At 41.0% G+C, this 18,084-nt stretch overlaps 1 protein-coding gene across 1 annotated transcript in view; it reads right to left on the bottom strand.

Moving 5' to 3' along the window:
- Positions 1 to 17,187, bottom strand: part of ncor2 (nuclear receptor corepressor 2) — a gene marked incomplete at its 3' end in the record, with an annotated part of 66,836 nt that extends 49,649 nt beyond the window's left edge. Inside the window, exon 1 of the mRNA XM_080433598.1 lies at positions 17,026 to 17,187. The remainder of the gene's footprint in view (positions 1 to 17,025) is intronic.
- Positions 17,188 to 18,084: the final 897 nt, after the last annotated feature.

Here is an 18,084-nt window from a genome sequence, read left to right as displayed (position 1 = left end):
CCCGAAAATGTAACAGTATCCATATCTGAAAGCAGCTTAAGTAACAGAAACATGCTTCCATTAATCAAAATAGGCACAAATTAATGCTCTCGTGCATCGTGTGACAATAACTTTTTTTTATCTCAAAATCTATTCGCCTATAATTAGAGGAATAAAATTGTGGGTGGGTTGGGTTCTATCGCTTACAAAAAACACAATATATCATGAACGTAACATCTAATCATCCCCATATTGAAATTGCATGTTGAGGGGCCTCTATACATGCACCTATGAAAGTGTTTCCACTTCTGCCCGATAGGGAGCTCCACAAACATGAAATGTTGCACCGTCTGTTGTGCAAACGCCATTCTCCCCACAGCTTCTTTGTGTCCTAACGACTGTACACCACGACACAGCCCACAACCACCGGGTTGCACCCTCACTGCTCAGAGGAGCGCACCTTTGCAGTTAGAGTCTCAGTTATCAAAGCACAATCTCAAGGCTTTTATCATAGCAGAATCGATTGCGCTCTGGATTTGTAGGTGTGTAGAACTACAGCCTTAGAGGCAAATCCCACTAGAGCCCGAACAATAGACAATAGGTCTGTATCATATCAGCCATTTAAGGGATTTTTGTCGGCATTGGCAGTTATGCCACCAAGGCGCCCCGTTGTTGTCGTTTTTTACATAATTAATTTATCCTTTTGTCTGTTAAAGGCCCTGACACACTGCAAGCGTCAGACGCGCAATATCAAACCCACCCAGTTTACAACAACTGCAGCCACACTGGAAGCATCAAAATGACACACACGGGTTACCCAGCACTTGGTTCTATTTTGGAGCGTCAATGTGTGGCACAAACCATCTAAAATGAGTTGGAGCCATGAAGAAAGGTAACCTCTATTATTTCTAGACCTAGGTATGTGAGTGATGCTTGCATCAGTGGCGCTTTCAGTATGTCACAGCCTTTGGAACTGCTATTTACTAGAACTACCTAGTAGAGGGTTAAATAACAAAAGTACCATGAACTGCTTAGCAAATGTCTCACTATCTCAATATCCATTGATTGAGTGTCTGATGTAAACAATGTATGTGATTTCTGCAATAAACTTATGTATATTTATCTATTTATTTATTTATGTATTTTTCTCAATAATACTGACTTGCATTAAAGGTATCTATTGCTACAATGCATTCCAGAGACTCCACGGCATGTTAATATCCCTGAGAATCAATTAATCATGTCAGTGCATTTTGTGCACAGATAATAAACATTACCTCAACATTCCCAAAATACAATTAATGTACAGCAAGCACTGCAATAGAAATGAATAACTGCAAACAAATTAAAAGTTTGTCATGGAAAAGCAAAGAGAAGCTGTGAGTCGTGACCTCTCCACTCCACGGATGAGAAGAAAATAATCCTTTTGCAAACATTCACGTTCTATTCGTTTGTCAACAATAATCCAAAAGCCAAGTTTATTCCAGCAGCTAAGAATTTGGATGAGCCCGGTCCCCTGCATGTTGCACACTGCACATAATACTCCCTCACTGAACTCTGTGTTGCAATGGATGTAGATCTGCTCTTCAAACTTTGTGTTGTTCACCTGTGTGTGCAGTTTGCACACATAATTAATATCCCCCATTGACCTTCATGTTTACCTAAACGCACACATGTCATCCGATATCTTCAATGCATTGTGAGCAATTGTAAAAGTAGTTTGGTGCATGTTACCGGTGCAGAGTTAAGTATAGATCACCCACCCTATATCCCTCAGTGTTCACCTGTTGAGCTGCTGCACACATAATAGTCTCCTCATAGCTAGCACCAGAAGCATTTTATTAATTTAACTAACTGAATACAGTAGATAATAAATAGGACATGATGAGTCTAATAGGTATAGTAAGTCATCGTGCATTTGTATATTCTATTGGGAAGCTTGCTTCAATTCAGACAATCCAGACATAAGTGAACAGATACAGACATCTTTAGATAAAATAGCAGTTTCACAGATGTGTATTGACTGATAACTATGAGACAGACATGCTGACAACTTCAAAATAGTCTACAACGACCACCGCTGCCATCTACATCTACGTGTTTACTTGTAATCCATATTACTATTGCATTAGTAGCCAGAGCCTGAATTTCGGTGTGGGACTTGCTTATAATGTAATTGATTCCCGCAAATTGCGCACTTTACGTGCACTCTGGTCTGAGCCTATCCATCGTAAAACAGTGTCGCGCTGCTTGCACACCAGGCTTGGGAATGGACATCACATAGCACTGCACTGTGGAGGGTTCTGTTCTGGTCATTGCAGTAGTGTGTGTTGTGTTTGAAATAAATTACATTTTACAGTTATACAGTGAATACTAACAACGAAACTCTATGCAAAAAGAATGATCAAAGAAGTGATTAGCTCCTCGGAGCTGACAGCTAACAACAAAGAGGACATCATTTACAAAGCGTGACATATCGAAACATTTGACCCCAGCGGCTGTTGTATTAATGGTCAAAGTTTATCTGATCCAGTATCCGTAAAATTTAAACCCGCCTGTCCATCCGAGACACTTGATGAAAATGATAAACAGGCTTGCCTGTGTCAACAAAGCAGACTGACTGCTTGTATTACACAATGATTGTTGACCTATCGACTGCATTGGCATACCAAAATTGTACCAAAACGCAATCAACATGGTATAGTCACAGGGAGCGTTTGAAATGGGAGAAATTCCCCCCTTATATGCTTCACATTAGGGGGGATTTTTACACTTTGGGCGGGATACAACATTAGCTTAGGTTAAATAGGTGTTACATTGTCCGTTTCAGATTATAATTTGTCACTCTGGAGAATTTGGACTAAGTTTTTCTATGATGTTATGATATCTTAGGATGAATGGTGCATATTTTAATAGCTTTTTTTTTTTTTTTTTTTTGATCTGACGTTCATAGTGACAGAACACTATGCAACCAAAAAAAAATCTAAGTCTCGCTAGACGAGATTTCAATCTCGTCTAGCGAGACTTCTGTTTTTTTTTTTGTACAGTGTTCTGTCACTATGAACGTCAGATCTAACAAAATAAATTAAAAAAAATCAATTAAAATATGTGATCTAACGCAAGGCCTATCCGCGCACGTTTTAAGCTGTGGCGGACCCAGGGTGGAGTTATGAAAATGTTCTACTGTACCATTCATCCTAAGATATCATAACATCATAGAAAAGGTAAGAAAAACTTAGTCCAAAATTCTCCTTTAAGGGAGGGAGGGAGGGGTGTGTGTGTGTGTCTGTGAGAAAGGTGTGCGCACTGCGCAATTGCGTGTGTGTGTGTGTGTGTGTGTGTGTGTGTGTGTGTGTGTGTGTGTGTGTGTGTGTGTGTGTGTGTGTGTGTGTGTGTGTGTGAGAGAGAGAGAGATGGACAGAAACTGCAGTAGCCTACAGTTTTAATATTGATTTTAAAGTAGATTTAGGTTGGTTAGGTATATAAGGTCTACTGTATGCATGTCTGTGCCTACAGTACATGTCTCTACTTGGAGAGTCAGAATATACAAGGGACATAATAATAATACGAAAAAGATCATTTACACTTCACAGAAACAGAAATCTTTTTTTGGGTATCTGTACTTATTAACTACTTTTTACTTTTACTCGTTACATTTTAAACACAAGTATCACAGGCTTGTTACTTTAATGCACAGCATCGGTAGTTTTGCCACCAATGTGGCCCGATGTTTTTTTTATCATTATTAAGTTACCCTACTCTTGTCTTTTAGAACGTTTACTTGGGACTGTCATTTTACTAGAACTACCTACCCAGTAGTAGAGTTAGGCAACACACAACTGTGTAGCAGCTGTCTCATTGACAGTCAGTGGCAGCGCATGTCTGTGCGTGTACACACACACACCAAATCAAACAGTAGCCTCTTATCCCGACGTTTGATCAACAACAAAATATAGCTGTGACCTCACCGCTCTGATGGACAAGAAATAAATGATCCTTCTGCAAACAACATCCATGTTCTGTTCGTAAAATACAATAATCCAAATGGGAAGTTTATTTCAGCAGCTAGAATTATGACAGTTTGACATTGTTTGAGCCCGTTTTTGGTATGCAACACACAGTTGCAAATTCCGTTGTGTTCACCTGTTGTGCTGCTGTGCACAAGCTAAGCACAGAGTGCAGATCCCCGCCAGGCCGGGTTGCCTACCCAGGCCAATTGGAATGGAATCTGCTAAAACATTCATATACTGATACAGAACCATACTGTATATAGGCTATATATCGTCGCTGTCGGTGTAAACCTTGTATGTCCACTGTTCTTTTTTTTTCTATATTTAAAAACAATTTAAAATACTGAAAATAGCCGACCTACAAGCTCACAACGCGTCATATCTCGAGCTTGTAGATATTTTCACTACTTTAGTGTGACTCTCTTGTATGATAAGTAGGGCATTCATTTATAAAAAAATAAAAAAAGTTGAAATATGGAAACACAAAATCGATTTAATCCTAATAATAATAAAACGTATTTATAACGCATGTTACATTTGAAATGAATCATAAAGTGCTACATTAAACTTTTGCATAAAAACATCACACCACAACAATAGAAAGATCTAAAAAACTAAACATTAAAACACATAAAGCCTAGATGTAAAACCAGTGTAGCTAAAGAAAAATGCTTTGTTAAAAAGGTATACCGCAGTAACCACACTGTTTGCTACCCACGGTTCAGAGCACGTGTACACAGTGTGATTCATTCAGCAAACCAAATGATGGGGCAGTTTGCAGAATCACCAGCCCACAGAATTAGAATGATTCTGTGTCCCTGTGTGGGTCTCATCTCCCTGTTGAGTAGCTGTCCAATGACTGTCACTGTCACCGTGTGTTATTGGCGTTGTCAATGTATTAAGGGTATCACAGTTGGCGACAACAGGGGTGTAGTGGAGCCGGAGCAGTGTGGAGCGGCTCCCCACCAGCAGTTTGAGCTGTATATGCACGCCCGCACATGCATGGGCATGCACATGCGTACCCACGAGAGTGCATTCAACTTAGTTTGAACATTAGCACCTACCTGACACGCGAAAACATTAATTAAGATGTTATAAAGCTCTGTAATGCACACCCTAATGTTCGCTCGTGGAGCCCCGCAACACGAGCAATGAGGGCAGGGAAGAGATATTAGTTTGCCATCTCCTTTGCATCTCTGTTCTCCATAATATACCTGCTCACCAAAATGTTGCGCTCCACTCTATAGCTAACATTATGGACATGATTTGGGTTGTGGGGTGATATTAAAGACATTAAAATAATGTTAAATAGAACATGACACTGCGATATTGTCAACCAAGCACAGACACAATGTGCAATAGCAGACACTTTTACAATGGAGTCCTTGATCGAATAGGGGAGACATTGTTCTTTACAGGCATGCAAGACAGATAGGGGTGAAAAAGGTGACAATAATAGGTGCATGCCAATTACCGCTTACAGCTGCATTACCGCTTACGTTTTTCTTTTACTTCTTCTTTGACATAAAGGGCAAGAACACTTACGTAATTGGCAGAGGTTTGGGTTGTGTGTTACCTTGCTATGATGTCACTCCAAAGGTGGGCAAGATATCCCAAATAGTTGCTCCATTGATCAGAAATTAATCATTCAAAATATGCTCCTCATTAACTTACCCACTTCAAATTCACTCTTTTAGCCTGTGAACGAACGCATGTATATGTATATATATATATATGTATATATACACACCCACACAGTATATATGTAAAAAAAAAAACAACAACGTAAGTTAGTGATGAGCATATTTTGAATTATCAATTTCTAATTAATGGAGCAACTATTTTTTATTTCTCGCACACCTTTGGAGTTACATCATCATACCGTAATTCCTCTAACCTTGTGCATGGTAAATCTTTACTGTATATGACACCCACCCCCACAGCGCCCCCAGACAATCTTATCGAGTATTGTAAATGTTTTCGACAGCCAGAAATCACAATGGGAAAATAGCCAGTATTGCCTAAGCCTACCTACCGCCTATTGTACCCAGTACCCACCTTTGCACACACACAAATATGGACACACTGCTTCCACAACCTGCAAAGCATATTGATCCCAGTCTAGCTTTCATGTAGAGTGCAAATTACAGAATAGGTAGACAGTAGTAGTAGTAGTCTAGACTGGATGTGAGCAGTGCACTGAACAGTAAATAGAAATAAACACAACGTTAATGTTAAAAGTGAAGACAACTGTCTATGCAAGGCTAGCACGCTAAGAAGCCAACTAAACCAAGGCAAAACCACATAATCCACATGTCAAGCCACGTCCAGGTCAGGGCCTGGATCTCAGCACGGGATTGCGGTAACTGCGCATAATTTAAGTTATTCCCACAAACGTAGTACTTATAATACAGCACACATTCACAGCGAGGTCAGAAACAAAGCGGGAGGACTGTCCGTCTACCATGCACTCTCTCTCCCTCTCTCCAGAGCACCCGTCTCTCTTTTTTGGGTGCGCGACACACCGTCGTATGACGCAGTATAAATCAGGCTTAAGATGTGAATGCATCAACTGAAGGGAATCCCGCTCATTAAAAAACACCAGACCAATAAGTGGGCTAGCCTACTAGCGCACTGATGTCTGTTCTCTTCTCCACATCTGTCTGTTCTGTCTCTATTTATCACCCTCTTCCACATTGTGGTCATTGTTTGTCTGCCTAGTTCTTTAGGTCATATCCTCCATTTCTGTTAAGTTATACAGTAGTTATTATGAACTTTGCATCTTTGTCCCTTGTGTATTCCGAATTTCCAAGGAGTAGTGTATCAGGTACAGTAGTTCGCGTTAGTCCGATAATTGCCGGTTTTGACAGATTTTTTCGCTCTCTCTCTCTTAACAGCGTGCGTGTGTTTCTGGGAGAGAGAGAGAGAGAGAGAGAGAGAGAGAGAGAGAGAGAGAGAGGTAGAAAGAAAGAGTGTGTCACATGCTGTTAAGTTACACCTATTTCCTGTTAATAATAACCAGTGTAAAATGTGTTGCATTGGGCGGTAAATGGGAGACACTTTATTGTGAAGGTACAACAGGAAGAAGAGAGTTGTATCTGCTGCTGCGTAGTTGTCGACATATTATTACTCTGTGGTCTTCTCGGCAGTCAGACAGAGACCGCGGTCCGGTTATAAGTTACATTATATAAAGTTGTGCATTTAACAGTCAGTCACACACAAGTTGTATCATTACGAGTTAGAATATGTCACAGATACTAGGCTACTACAAGGGCACTTGTGAGTAAAGTTGGCAAGTTTTCCTACAGTTTAACAACAGTGCAAGTTGAAGATGAAATATCCAACACAGATGCGTAAATACTCTCCACAACAGCTATAGGCTACTGCAACTATGGCATCCAGGTGAAACACGACGTTAATCATAATCGTGGACCTATTTTTAACTCTATGAGGTGGACACGTTAAAACGTTACCACTTTGAACTGAATAGCTCTATGAGGAGACGACAAGATTCTCACAACTCATCAACTTTCCCACGGCTGTCCCAACTAGACGCACGGACGGCATCCACTGCCTAACTATACAGTATAACCTCCTGTGAGTGAGTAGTGGTCTATAATTTATTGCCCTAACAGGTCAGCTGAGCCACGTTATGAAGGATTAATCTGAAATGCCCAATTCTGTGCAGTGCCCTTTGATTAGAAAATGCGTTCAAACGCAATTGATTATTGAGAAACCATTACGCACGCAGCATGCGCAAATGGTAATGTAGGTATTAATGTATTTGTGTAAGATGACCCTGCTATATAAAATGTGTATATTATGATGGTTCATGTTCAAATAGCTCAATCCAAAATATAATGCTGTAGGCCTAAGTGTTAGGCTGTATTTACGCACCTGCTTGTCATTAATGCATACAAATAATTATGACCGTTATTTTTGTCAGATGTCCAATAAATTTGAATCCTTCACACATTAAAATCCTAGCGCGACCCCTGGTAGAGACATGAACTGTAGGCACAAAAAGGCATAGACATCATACCTACTTTATACGTATACAATCTGTATTAGAATGAATTCTACTGATCTTTAAAATTCATATACAAATTGGCCATACTTTACTATACAAATTCTGTCCATCTCTCATCCCCCTGCTCTCTTCCTCTTTCTCATCCCCCTGCTCTCTTCCTCTCTCTCACACACACACACACACACACACACACACACACACACACACACACACACACACACACACACACACACACACACACACACACACACACACACACACACACACACACACACACACACACACACACACACACACACACACACACACACACACACACACACACACACACACACACACACACACACACACACACACACACACCTCACTACTATAATCAGGAAGCCTTCCCACAGAGGACCAATTGTGCAATTACCTCCAAACTTGGCACAAATATTGCTCATGGGATTGGCCTTTGAACAGGATACTTTTTCCCCTTTCAATTTGCATAACATTTTTTCACTTTGCATAAACTGTCCATTATTAAACCAGATTAAGGCCACTGGGGGGCCTGTCCTAGTGCGTGCATGTGCCATCTACAGGGAGCGACAAAGCGCAAATGCCACTCTCCAGGTTCATCTGACCCTTTTTTAGCCCTTTTTTAGCCATTTTGCGACATGTTGTGAGCTTGTAGATCTTTTTTTTATGTTTGAATATGGCTTAAATGTTTAAAGTTAGTCTAGTAAAATATTCTATGTTAAATGTTTAAATATATTGTAAACCAAGCCATATTTGCACAGTCAAATGTTTACTAATACTATATCATGATAAATATCAACATTGATAAATGTGCAAAGAATTATCGTGATCAATCATATTGCTATCACCTAGTGCTACTCTAATGCTATTATTACAATAAGGCTCTATGCATGGAAGCCATATTGGCAAGCAATTGGACTGCTCCCTTACTTCCTTCACAGGTGTTGCCAATAATACTTATTAAGGCTCTGTTCCATTTAGTGTAGCAGAGACTTTCCAGTGAGCCAACAACAGCAGCAGCCTGACTCCGTCTGTCCAGAATGGAACACAGTATCATTGGTAACACCTGTGAAGGAAGTAAGGAAGCAGTCCAATTTCTTGCCAATATGTCTGCTGTGCATAGAGCCTATTATCACTAAAACCAATGTTTCCAATGTCTCAGACTTGGGAACACATGGAAATGACAATGGGGAATCTTCTAACCCTGCCTACTGTACTCGCCACCTCACATCGTTTCACATCACCGTTGACACCTGTGATGTCATCCTGTACATCCTGTAGATTGACACCAATCCTATAACAATAAGATTGAGATCTACTCTGCAGGAAGATCAAGACACGCATAGGGGACACAGAGAAGTTGAACACGTGGCTATATTAAACCCAGACAGAGAAGCAGACACTCATTCACCTAGCGACTCACTGTCTTGTTGCCAAGTTATTTGCAAAGCCATGCATTTGTTGTAAAACCTTCCACATATGCAGGACGTTGAAACAAAAACGAGCGGACGAACGGTAGTGGGAATCACTTATCACACGAACAGACAACAAAACATTATAAAATGGCGATCATTGCTGTCTTTTTTATTATGTTTCGATGACCATCGTCAATCGCGTAATTCACTTGGCCCAGCCCTAGGTACAGATCTTGACGGGAACCAACCATTTCACCCCAAACACTAGTGCTGTCAGAATGAAATTCGGGAGTCGAATATGATTCAAATATGAAAATGTATAATCTTCAAATGTTGAAATTGTTGAAGTTGTTTTTATTTATACCCCCAAAAATATACAGAGTAACAAATCTAATGAAGACTAATTTCCTGACCTACCGATGTGAAAACAAATGCTTTCATCACATCACACAATGATCAACAATGAGGTTTGAGTGCATATACTGCACACAGCAACTTAATATGAACATCGTCGTTGCCACCCGATGCGTCTGTGTTGTGCACGTTCTGGTCACGCTGAGAGACTGTGACAGACCACGTTGGTTCAGCGCAGCAGGCAAGACCCCTCCCTCTCCCCCATAAACTTCCCTTAAAAAATGCAATGCATTGTGAGCTTGTAGAGAGCTTGTAGAACTGCTATTTTCGGTACCACCATACACTGAAGTATACATCGAGCTCAATAGTAGTTATGGCAGTCAATAACCATCAATGGGGTTTTTTTTTTTTAATCTCCCCTCCGAATTAATGAAATCATTTATCCGAAATAATCTTGCGGCCCACTGGTAATCAGTCCGTGGGTGACTGGTTGGGCAGTGGGCACCCCTGCCATACAGTAAGAAGATAACACTACACTAGCTGCAGAATCCGACCCACGCTGACTTCATTTGGGAGAAAAAGAAAGCAGTAGAAATACAAACGACCACACTGAATGTGCTCGTTTTTCCATTCATCGGGTGCACGGCTCACAATGTATAAAACAATGAATAGCCAGCACTCCGAAGTCCTTCTGGTACTTTTTAATTAATAAGGCACGGGCATAGCCTGTGCGTCAAGCCTTCCTCAGCGTGCATCAGAAAAAGAAAAAGCGGTCAGTGGTGTTGTTTGTACCACTGATATAGACAGACAGACATTAAGAAGACAGTACTTCATGCTGTTTGTGGTATTTGCCACCATGACTCCGCAACACTGTCAATCTCAAAGACACCTGACTTCATATTTTGTATAATAATAATAATATATTTTGTATAAATATTTTTTTTTTTTTAATCGCGCCACAGTTACAACTTCAACCTAGGGGAAACACTGGATAACGTATTTGATGACCACAGTATTGAAAAACTTTTGTAGTGGTTGTTGTCGGAAAAGTTAAAACTCAGTGCCCAGCTTTTGATGACAAAGAAAATTTGATGATGGCTCTGCATAATTATACAGATGCTGACTGTGCACAGAACAGTCTACTATTGAATGTTGAAGGACCATTTAAAAAAGGCAACAAAACAGAGAATCGTTGCAACAAAACACAACATACTGTATCAAAGAACAGGAAATGTAATAAGATTATAATTTTTTAAATAGCAAACATCTGTGCATCTGTCTCTCCACTTTGAATTGATACCAATGGAGGACCAACTGAGGACCTCAATCACCAAACTAAAGCAAGGAGCCCCTTTGGCCAATGTGCTGTAATGAAAACTGCTCATCATAAATCCTGCCAAGGCCCTAGAGAGATCCAGAGTGACAGGCCCAGGATCAGACTAGCTGCCAGACCCCATTAACCCCTGGGCTGAACCCCAACATACACTCCCTCCCCCCCTTCCCCCTTGTGTAACGGGTTTTGGTTCTATAACCGTGTCCTGAATATGCCACACAGAAAGAGACAGAATCAAAGAAAGGGAGACAGACAGTCATAGACAAAAAATATATAGAATGAGGAAACCTCCAAGATAGGGGTCAAATCATAAGCCGGGCTGTGGGCTACTTGGGAGAACTGGCATGGGAGGAACCGTGCTCTGCGTTGTCATGGCAATAAGAGAAAGGCAATTTCCTTAAATGACCTGACTCGAGGAGGGCCTTCCCTTCCCATTTTGGCGATGCCAGAGAACAGCAAAAGCTGTGCAGCATCAGCTGCGAGTACTGCAGTCGGAACTGGGCTGGCTGTGTGTCTACTTCAATGGCACAGTGATTGCGAGACTCATTAGCAGCATTACTGAAGACCAGCTGTGTTGGATCATACGACGCCACCTCTCTGTTTGAGTCAACCATAACATTCTCCAAGCACGCCATCTTACCAGGTGCATTCCACTAGCAAGCGAGAAACACCAGACAGCTGTTGTTACTCATTCAGGCAAGTGAGAAGCTGGGAAGGAGGGATTGTGGCTGGGCGGCAGTTTCACAAAACCTCCTCATATTGCCCCCTCTTTCAGTTCCTATCATGAATTCACATCACCCCAGTATGGATCCTCTGAGAATCTTATCCACTGTCCAATCACATTATGTATCTGTGGACCATACTGGGAAATCAAAAAGAAAAGGAAACCAAAATCTAAACTGTATATGAGCAATATAGAAACATGAAGTGTAACCAGATGGCATCCACTAGCCAGTGTCACCTGTGGAGTCCCACAAGCCACAAGCCTGATTCATCCTTTCATGCATATGGTGTCAGGAAGGATTACACATTTGCAGTCTCTGCTACCAGGCGCAAACCTGGCTGGCCGTGCACAAAAGTGTAACAGTAGCAATGATGCCACAGTTACATCAACGTGCCCCAACTGATGACTGGCCGGGGGGAGGTCTGATGTTTAGAGGGTCAGCTGAATTAAGCAGCAGGCTATACAGTCACTGTATAGTGTATAGCCTCTTGTAGCCCCCAAAAATACTACATTAAATATAGTATCGTTTTCAGCTGAATATTTCAAAAATGGAGAAATTTGAAAAGGGCTTGTACGTAAGTAAGCATCGCCATTTGTGTGACTCGTCTGTAAGAGATTGCAAGGATACCCAAATGACTGTGGAATGGAAATCATGATTATCTTCTGGAAGGGGGCATTAACAAATGGCATGGCTGCAGACTGAGTGCACATCGATGCAAGCAAAAACAAAACCTTGAACCAGGCTTTGAATGAACTAAATGCCCATGAAAATGAGAATGACCCAATGAAAGAATGTATTCCTCATTCAAAGCAACAGCAGAACCGCTCAGTACACACTAGATGTCTGGCTGATACTGTACTCCAGCGGTGCGGACTGTAGCCGTTAACTGGCAGTGAACTGTATTGTCTGAGCTGCTGTGACATCATGTGGAACTTAACATGCACACCAACATCCCCTTCCCCTCCCCGTCTACTCATATCTAAAACAATAAGTGCTATTTGAGGATGATCTCTTTTGCCCCATTTCTAGTCACACATTGTGGTTTTACGCTCTCAGATTTTGAAATGAACAAACCCAAAACATTGTTAAGTGACATATGAGAAGCGAGGATTTCTGACAATTATGCCTGTGCCAGATTTGTTTTACCGTTCTTTTAAAAAGCAGTAATTACTGTGATTGGATGTGATGGGATATGTTGTCTCATCTTCTCACATCTTCCCCCAAGTCAAATCATCTCTTCCTGACAATAATATGAACAAAAAGCACTCCCCTTCTTTCCAGTTTCATAACTGCCTCCTGTTTCATAATATGAGTAGAAATTGACTAGGGAAACGTCTCCCAACGGTACCACACTGAACACAGGATAATCTCTGCCCCCATTACCCTTTTGGAGATCTCTATTCACACTCTTTTAACTCTTTCTATCCCAGAGCTCTAACCTGTGCTGTGCCCCAAAGACTCTTTTAAGACTGCCCTTAACTTAAAGGCAGCTAAACAATCTAATGTCACATCACTGTGGATTAGCAGCAGACTGGGTGATCTCAATCCAGCCTTATGAAAACTGACCCCATTTAACAGAGAACGGAAGCATATGGTACAGGGTGGGATTTGAGGTAATACAGAGATTCTCTTCGAGCACACCAATTATACTAGCTCAAAATTATCCGAGTGTTGAGTAAGAACATAATTTTAACAACAACAGATATCAACCAATATCATTGATTTGCTAAAAGGCCCTTAAGACTAATGTTTAATTTCAAATGCCAAACAAAGGAAACTGGTCAAATGTAATAACCACAAGTGTCTCTGACTACTTTTCAAATATGCTCTGAATGACATTTTCATCTCATTACCCTTGCCTTTCATTATAATTGCTTGGGCGTGGGTTGTTCAGCCTAATGGAGAAGAAGGGAAGTCCGCAAACTGATCTGTAGCTCCCAGTAGAACATTTTTTATTAAGGCGACCTGTGTGTGTCTTTGTCAGGTCTGATGATTGTTCAGCCTAACACAACAACAAAATACAGGCTCCTGACCGTATTAACCAAGATCTTATGAGCAAGATCTACATACCAATATTCCCCAATACTGTACACTTTTGGCTGACGCTGAGAGAGTGCAGTGTTGTGCCTTTACTACTAACTAGCCTATTAAGCCAACACACCAACAGCTAAACAAAAAGATAAGATAAACGTTTATTGAGCCCTGAGGGGAAATTCAGGTGTCATATCAGCAACAGCAGTAAGCGTGAAACACATGCTAGGTACAGGTAAGCGTAGTCATTAGATAATAATAAAGCAATAAAATAGCTCAAAATAAATAGACTTAGATCACTCACTGAGTTAGTATGCTCTGTGCATAACTGTAGTCCCAGGTTTCCAAAAGGTGGCAAACCTGTTTCCGAGTCAGTTTCCCATAGTTTTGTTTTATTGGCTCAGCAGCAGTTTTGAACCAGGAAACACATAATGACATCTTCATATGTGGGTCAAATTTGCTGCCGACCCAATCAAACACACTAGACTGCAGTTATGTACAGGGCTTTTATGAGCCCCTTTCTCACATACCTGCCCTCAACAACAGTTGAAATGTATTGAGCTTTTCTACACGATACGTTATAACGCGTCTATTCACACAAGGAGTGCAGTGCGACCTCCCGGATCCAAGTGAGAACGCAGGCGGGACAAATTCTGTTCATCCTAATGTATATGTTATATCCCCAATTGCCTAGTCTTGTGTACTTTAGACACCTCGCCCGAGCATTACATAATGTAACAGTAAACTAATGTTGAAACGACACAACACAGAACTTCTCATTAAGGAGACCAATGTGTGAACTTGACTGTACAGTGTACACTGCCGTGTGCCTTTGCTGGCTATTTTCTCTTCAGAAATGTTATGGACGTAGTGGGAAAGGGGCTATGTATATTCTATCAATAAGTATAAGAATAAGCGTACAATCTATCACCAGAGTGAATATGCATGAATGTATAATACACATCTATTGCAGTGAATATGACACTGATATACAGTGTCAACTAGCTTTCAGTAGTATCTGGATAACACCGTTTCTCAACAGGGAATATCAATTAATAGAATTGTCTAACAACAATGAATATATAAATGAGTGAATGAGCATCTGGTTTTGTTCTGACATTTTCAAAACATAGATATTTAAGTAAATGGGACAATCCCTTTGGGTGTGGTTCTGGTTAATAATTATGTATGAATTGTGACACAGACACATGTCATAAAGCTTATGTATTAGTCTTAATTGGTCAGATCATCATAACATAGCCTAAATCAAGGAGTCCTGTTGCGTTGTGACTGAGTAAGAGTAATAATAGTCACAAACAGTTCTTGCAATAGCCTTCTGATGGTGTTCTGTATGACATAATGACAGCTGCAACGGCTACAGTGTTACTACACTGTATTTGCTAATGTATTTTGGTTACAGCTTCAAATACAGCAGTATTATTTGTTGGTCCCATATAGCTACAGTTCAACAACAACAAAAACATTCGCTGTGTTAACAGACAAGCCCTATCATTCTCATTAGCTTATAAGCTGTTGTTAACTAAGACTGGTTAGCCATTATAGTTGATATCCAGGAGTGGGTTAACCGCAGCCAAGCTAATATAAGGAAATTAGATACAGTAAGCGAGAAGTTAAGTCAACAAACGACGAATGTTGCGATCCAAGCGTTAGCTAACATGTTGTAGCAAACTACCCATCCATTGACGTTGAGTGCAGCCTAACAACTGGACGTGAGGCTAGTTAGCGGACTGGCTAGTGATAGACTATTCGGATAAAAACCCTTTCTCCAAGCATTAAAAGGAAAAACGAATACATTCTTTGCATTCGAACACTTACAACAACAACAACAACAACCACTGGCCAAAGGCAACTTGGAGTTGTTAGATCCAATGTTTACAAACGTAGCTGACAGATAAACCAGCTAACATAGTAAAACATGTCCAATTGTACATAATTCACACCATAGCACACATCATTTATGCAACCATTTAATTTTATTTGCAGTTCATTCCAATATTGTTTTAGTGTGAGACATCATGGTGAATAAAGACAGTGCTTTGGGACTATAGTCTCTAGCAGCTAGCGTTAGCTGACTTAGCCCCAGTTAGCCATGTAGCACGTGTTCTTGACTTATAAAAAATAATTAACCATTTGCAACATAATGAGAAACCGTTAAAAGGGGGAAGGAGACTCCCGGGGGTGCAACGCCACCCCGGGGCGCCGGGTTCTTTAAAAACATCTGACTATCACCATTGATTCACCAGGTTCAGACAACAACTATGTGATGATGATAACAACACAAATGTATCACAGCAGCGATGTTTCCGTTCCAAAGAATAGCCTAGTAGTAGTACTTGAAAAATACACATATATATATATAAATACATATATGTATATTTTCCAACTGATAGAAGTGACACTTTTTTCAGCCAAAACGGAGCTTTTTATTTATTTGTTACTAAGTGCAATGAAGTATCAATTATTAGCCGTCAAAAGCCCCCCCCACACCAAACGGTTCCACTCCCAACAACACAAGACGGTGTCTCCCCCCTCAACACCACCACCATGAACGGAACCAACGAACGACAGACAGCAGCCAGTGATCAATGTTGCCAGGTTTTGAGAGAGAAACAAGCAACCGGGTCTATGAAAACAAGCCCAAAAGATTCAAAGAGAGGCGACTAGCCCACACTTTAAACCTATCTACTTAACAGTAGTTAGGTTTAAAGTGTGGCCGATCTACATGCTTGTAGATCTACTGTTTTCAAAAAATCTTGAAATAAAATGTGGAATAAACTAACACCACAAATCTGGCACAAAACATTTTCAGATGGGGGTTAGGGGGGACAAATACATGAATGTGGGGGTCCATCGTGACATGAACATATTTGAGAACCACTGGTTTAAATATTAATTAGCCCAAATAGGCGACTACACTTTAGAAACAAGCCCAAAAAACCGCAACCACCAATATTTACAAACGACTTTACAGAAAAAGAAGCCCAAAGTCGCTTATAGTAAGCGGACATGGCAACACAGCTGCCAGTGATGGAAGCTATAACCTCAGCGGCAGGCAAGGCAACAAGAAGAAGGAGAAGGAGAAGAAGGCGTTCTCTTACGGTTATCTTACCGTTAATATCCCCCAGTCCACGTCAAACGTCCCCTAATATGCCAGTACGCGGTCCCCCCTCTTCTAATGGACGTCCTCTTCCGGAGATAATCCACAGAAAAGAGTACTTTTCGCTCTCATTTGCTCCACACTAGGCTGCTTTGCTTTTTACGTCGTGTCGGTTCCAGCACAACACAGTGGTCTCTACGATGATGATGACAGTACGTACGGGTCTATGGGGCTGAAACGCCTCTCTGGATTCAGCTCTTTCAATAGGTCGTATGCTCTGGCGCTCTCTCGCTCCTCCTCCTCTTCTACTGTACGGATGCTTTTTGTCTCCGCCAGGCCGAAAGGTTTGGCCGAGACTTTGTTTTGCACCCTGTCCGTCCGTCATTCTGTCTGTGGACAGCTAATCTCCGGCACCATTGGCTTGATGGCAGCAAACTGTGCATACACACTCCCTGGATGCCAGAGCAGAACTTCTGCTCTGATCGGCCTGTCATAGCGCCACCAGGTGGATGATTTTTGCAAAACTTTTTTTTTCGTATTACTCCTACAGATTTTGTCCAAAAATCACGCAAATCGGTACACAGTATCTCTATAGTCATTTAACGAAACAGGTCTTTCCGATTTTTCATATTCCATTCTGATTGGCTAAGATTGGCTTCCAAAGTTTGTAGGAGTGCTCCGTTTTGAACAAAATGCCTCAAATAATGAACCCAGTGTGCGATTTCTGTGAAATTTTGCACGCACATTCCCACCCCGCGGAGGAAGAAATGCAAATCAGCCTCATGGTGGCGCTATAACAGGCCGATTCGTGTTTTTACCTATAACCGCACCGATCTGTGTAAAACTTTGTATGCAGACTCCCTAGAGAGGCCAAGGAAAAACCTTTGCCCTGCATTTTTCACATCTGCCTTTTATAGAGCCTTATGTAAAACCATTTTTTTATATTACTCCCACACATTTTGTCCAAACATCACGCAAATCGGTACACATTATCTCTAATCGTCAAGTGATCAAGACGGATCCATCCGATTTTTCATATTCCATCCTGATTGGCAAATTCCGAACATTGCT

Source organism: Gymnoscopelus braueri, assembly GCF_963280865.1.
Source record: "Gymnoscopelus braueri genome assembly, chromosome: 7".
NCBI classification, from domain to species: Eukaryota; Metazoa; Chordata; class Actinopteri; order Myctophiformes; family Myctophidae; genus Gymnoscopelus; species Gymnoscopelus braueri.
This window is presented reverse-complemented; position numbering and strand designations above follow the sequence as displayed.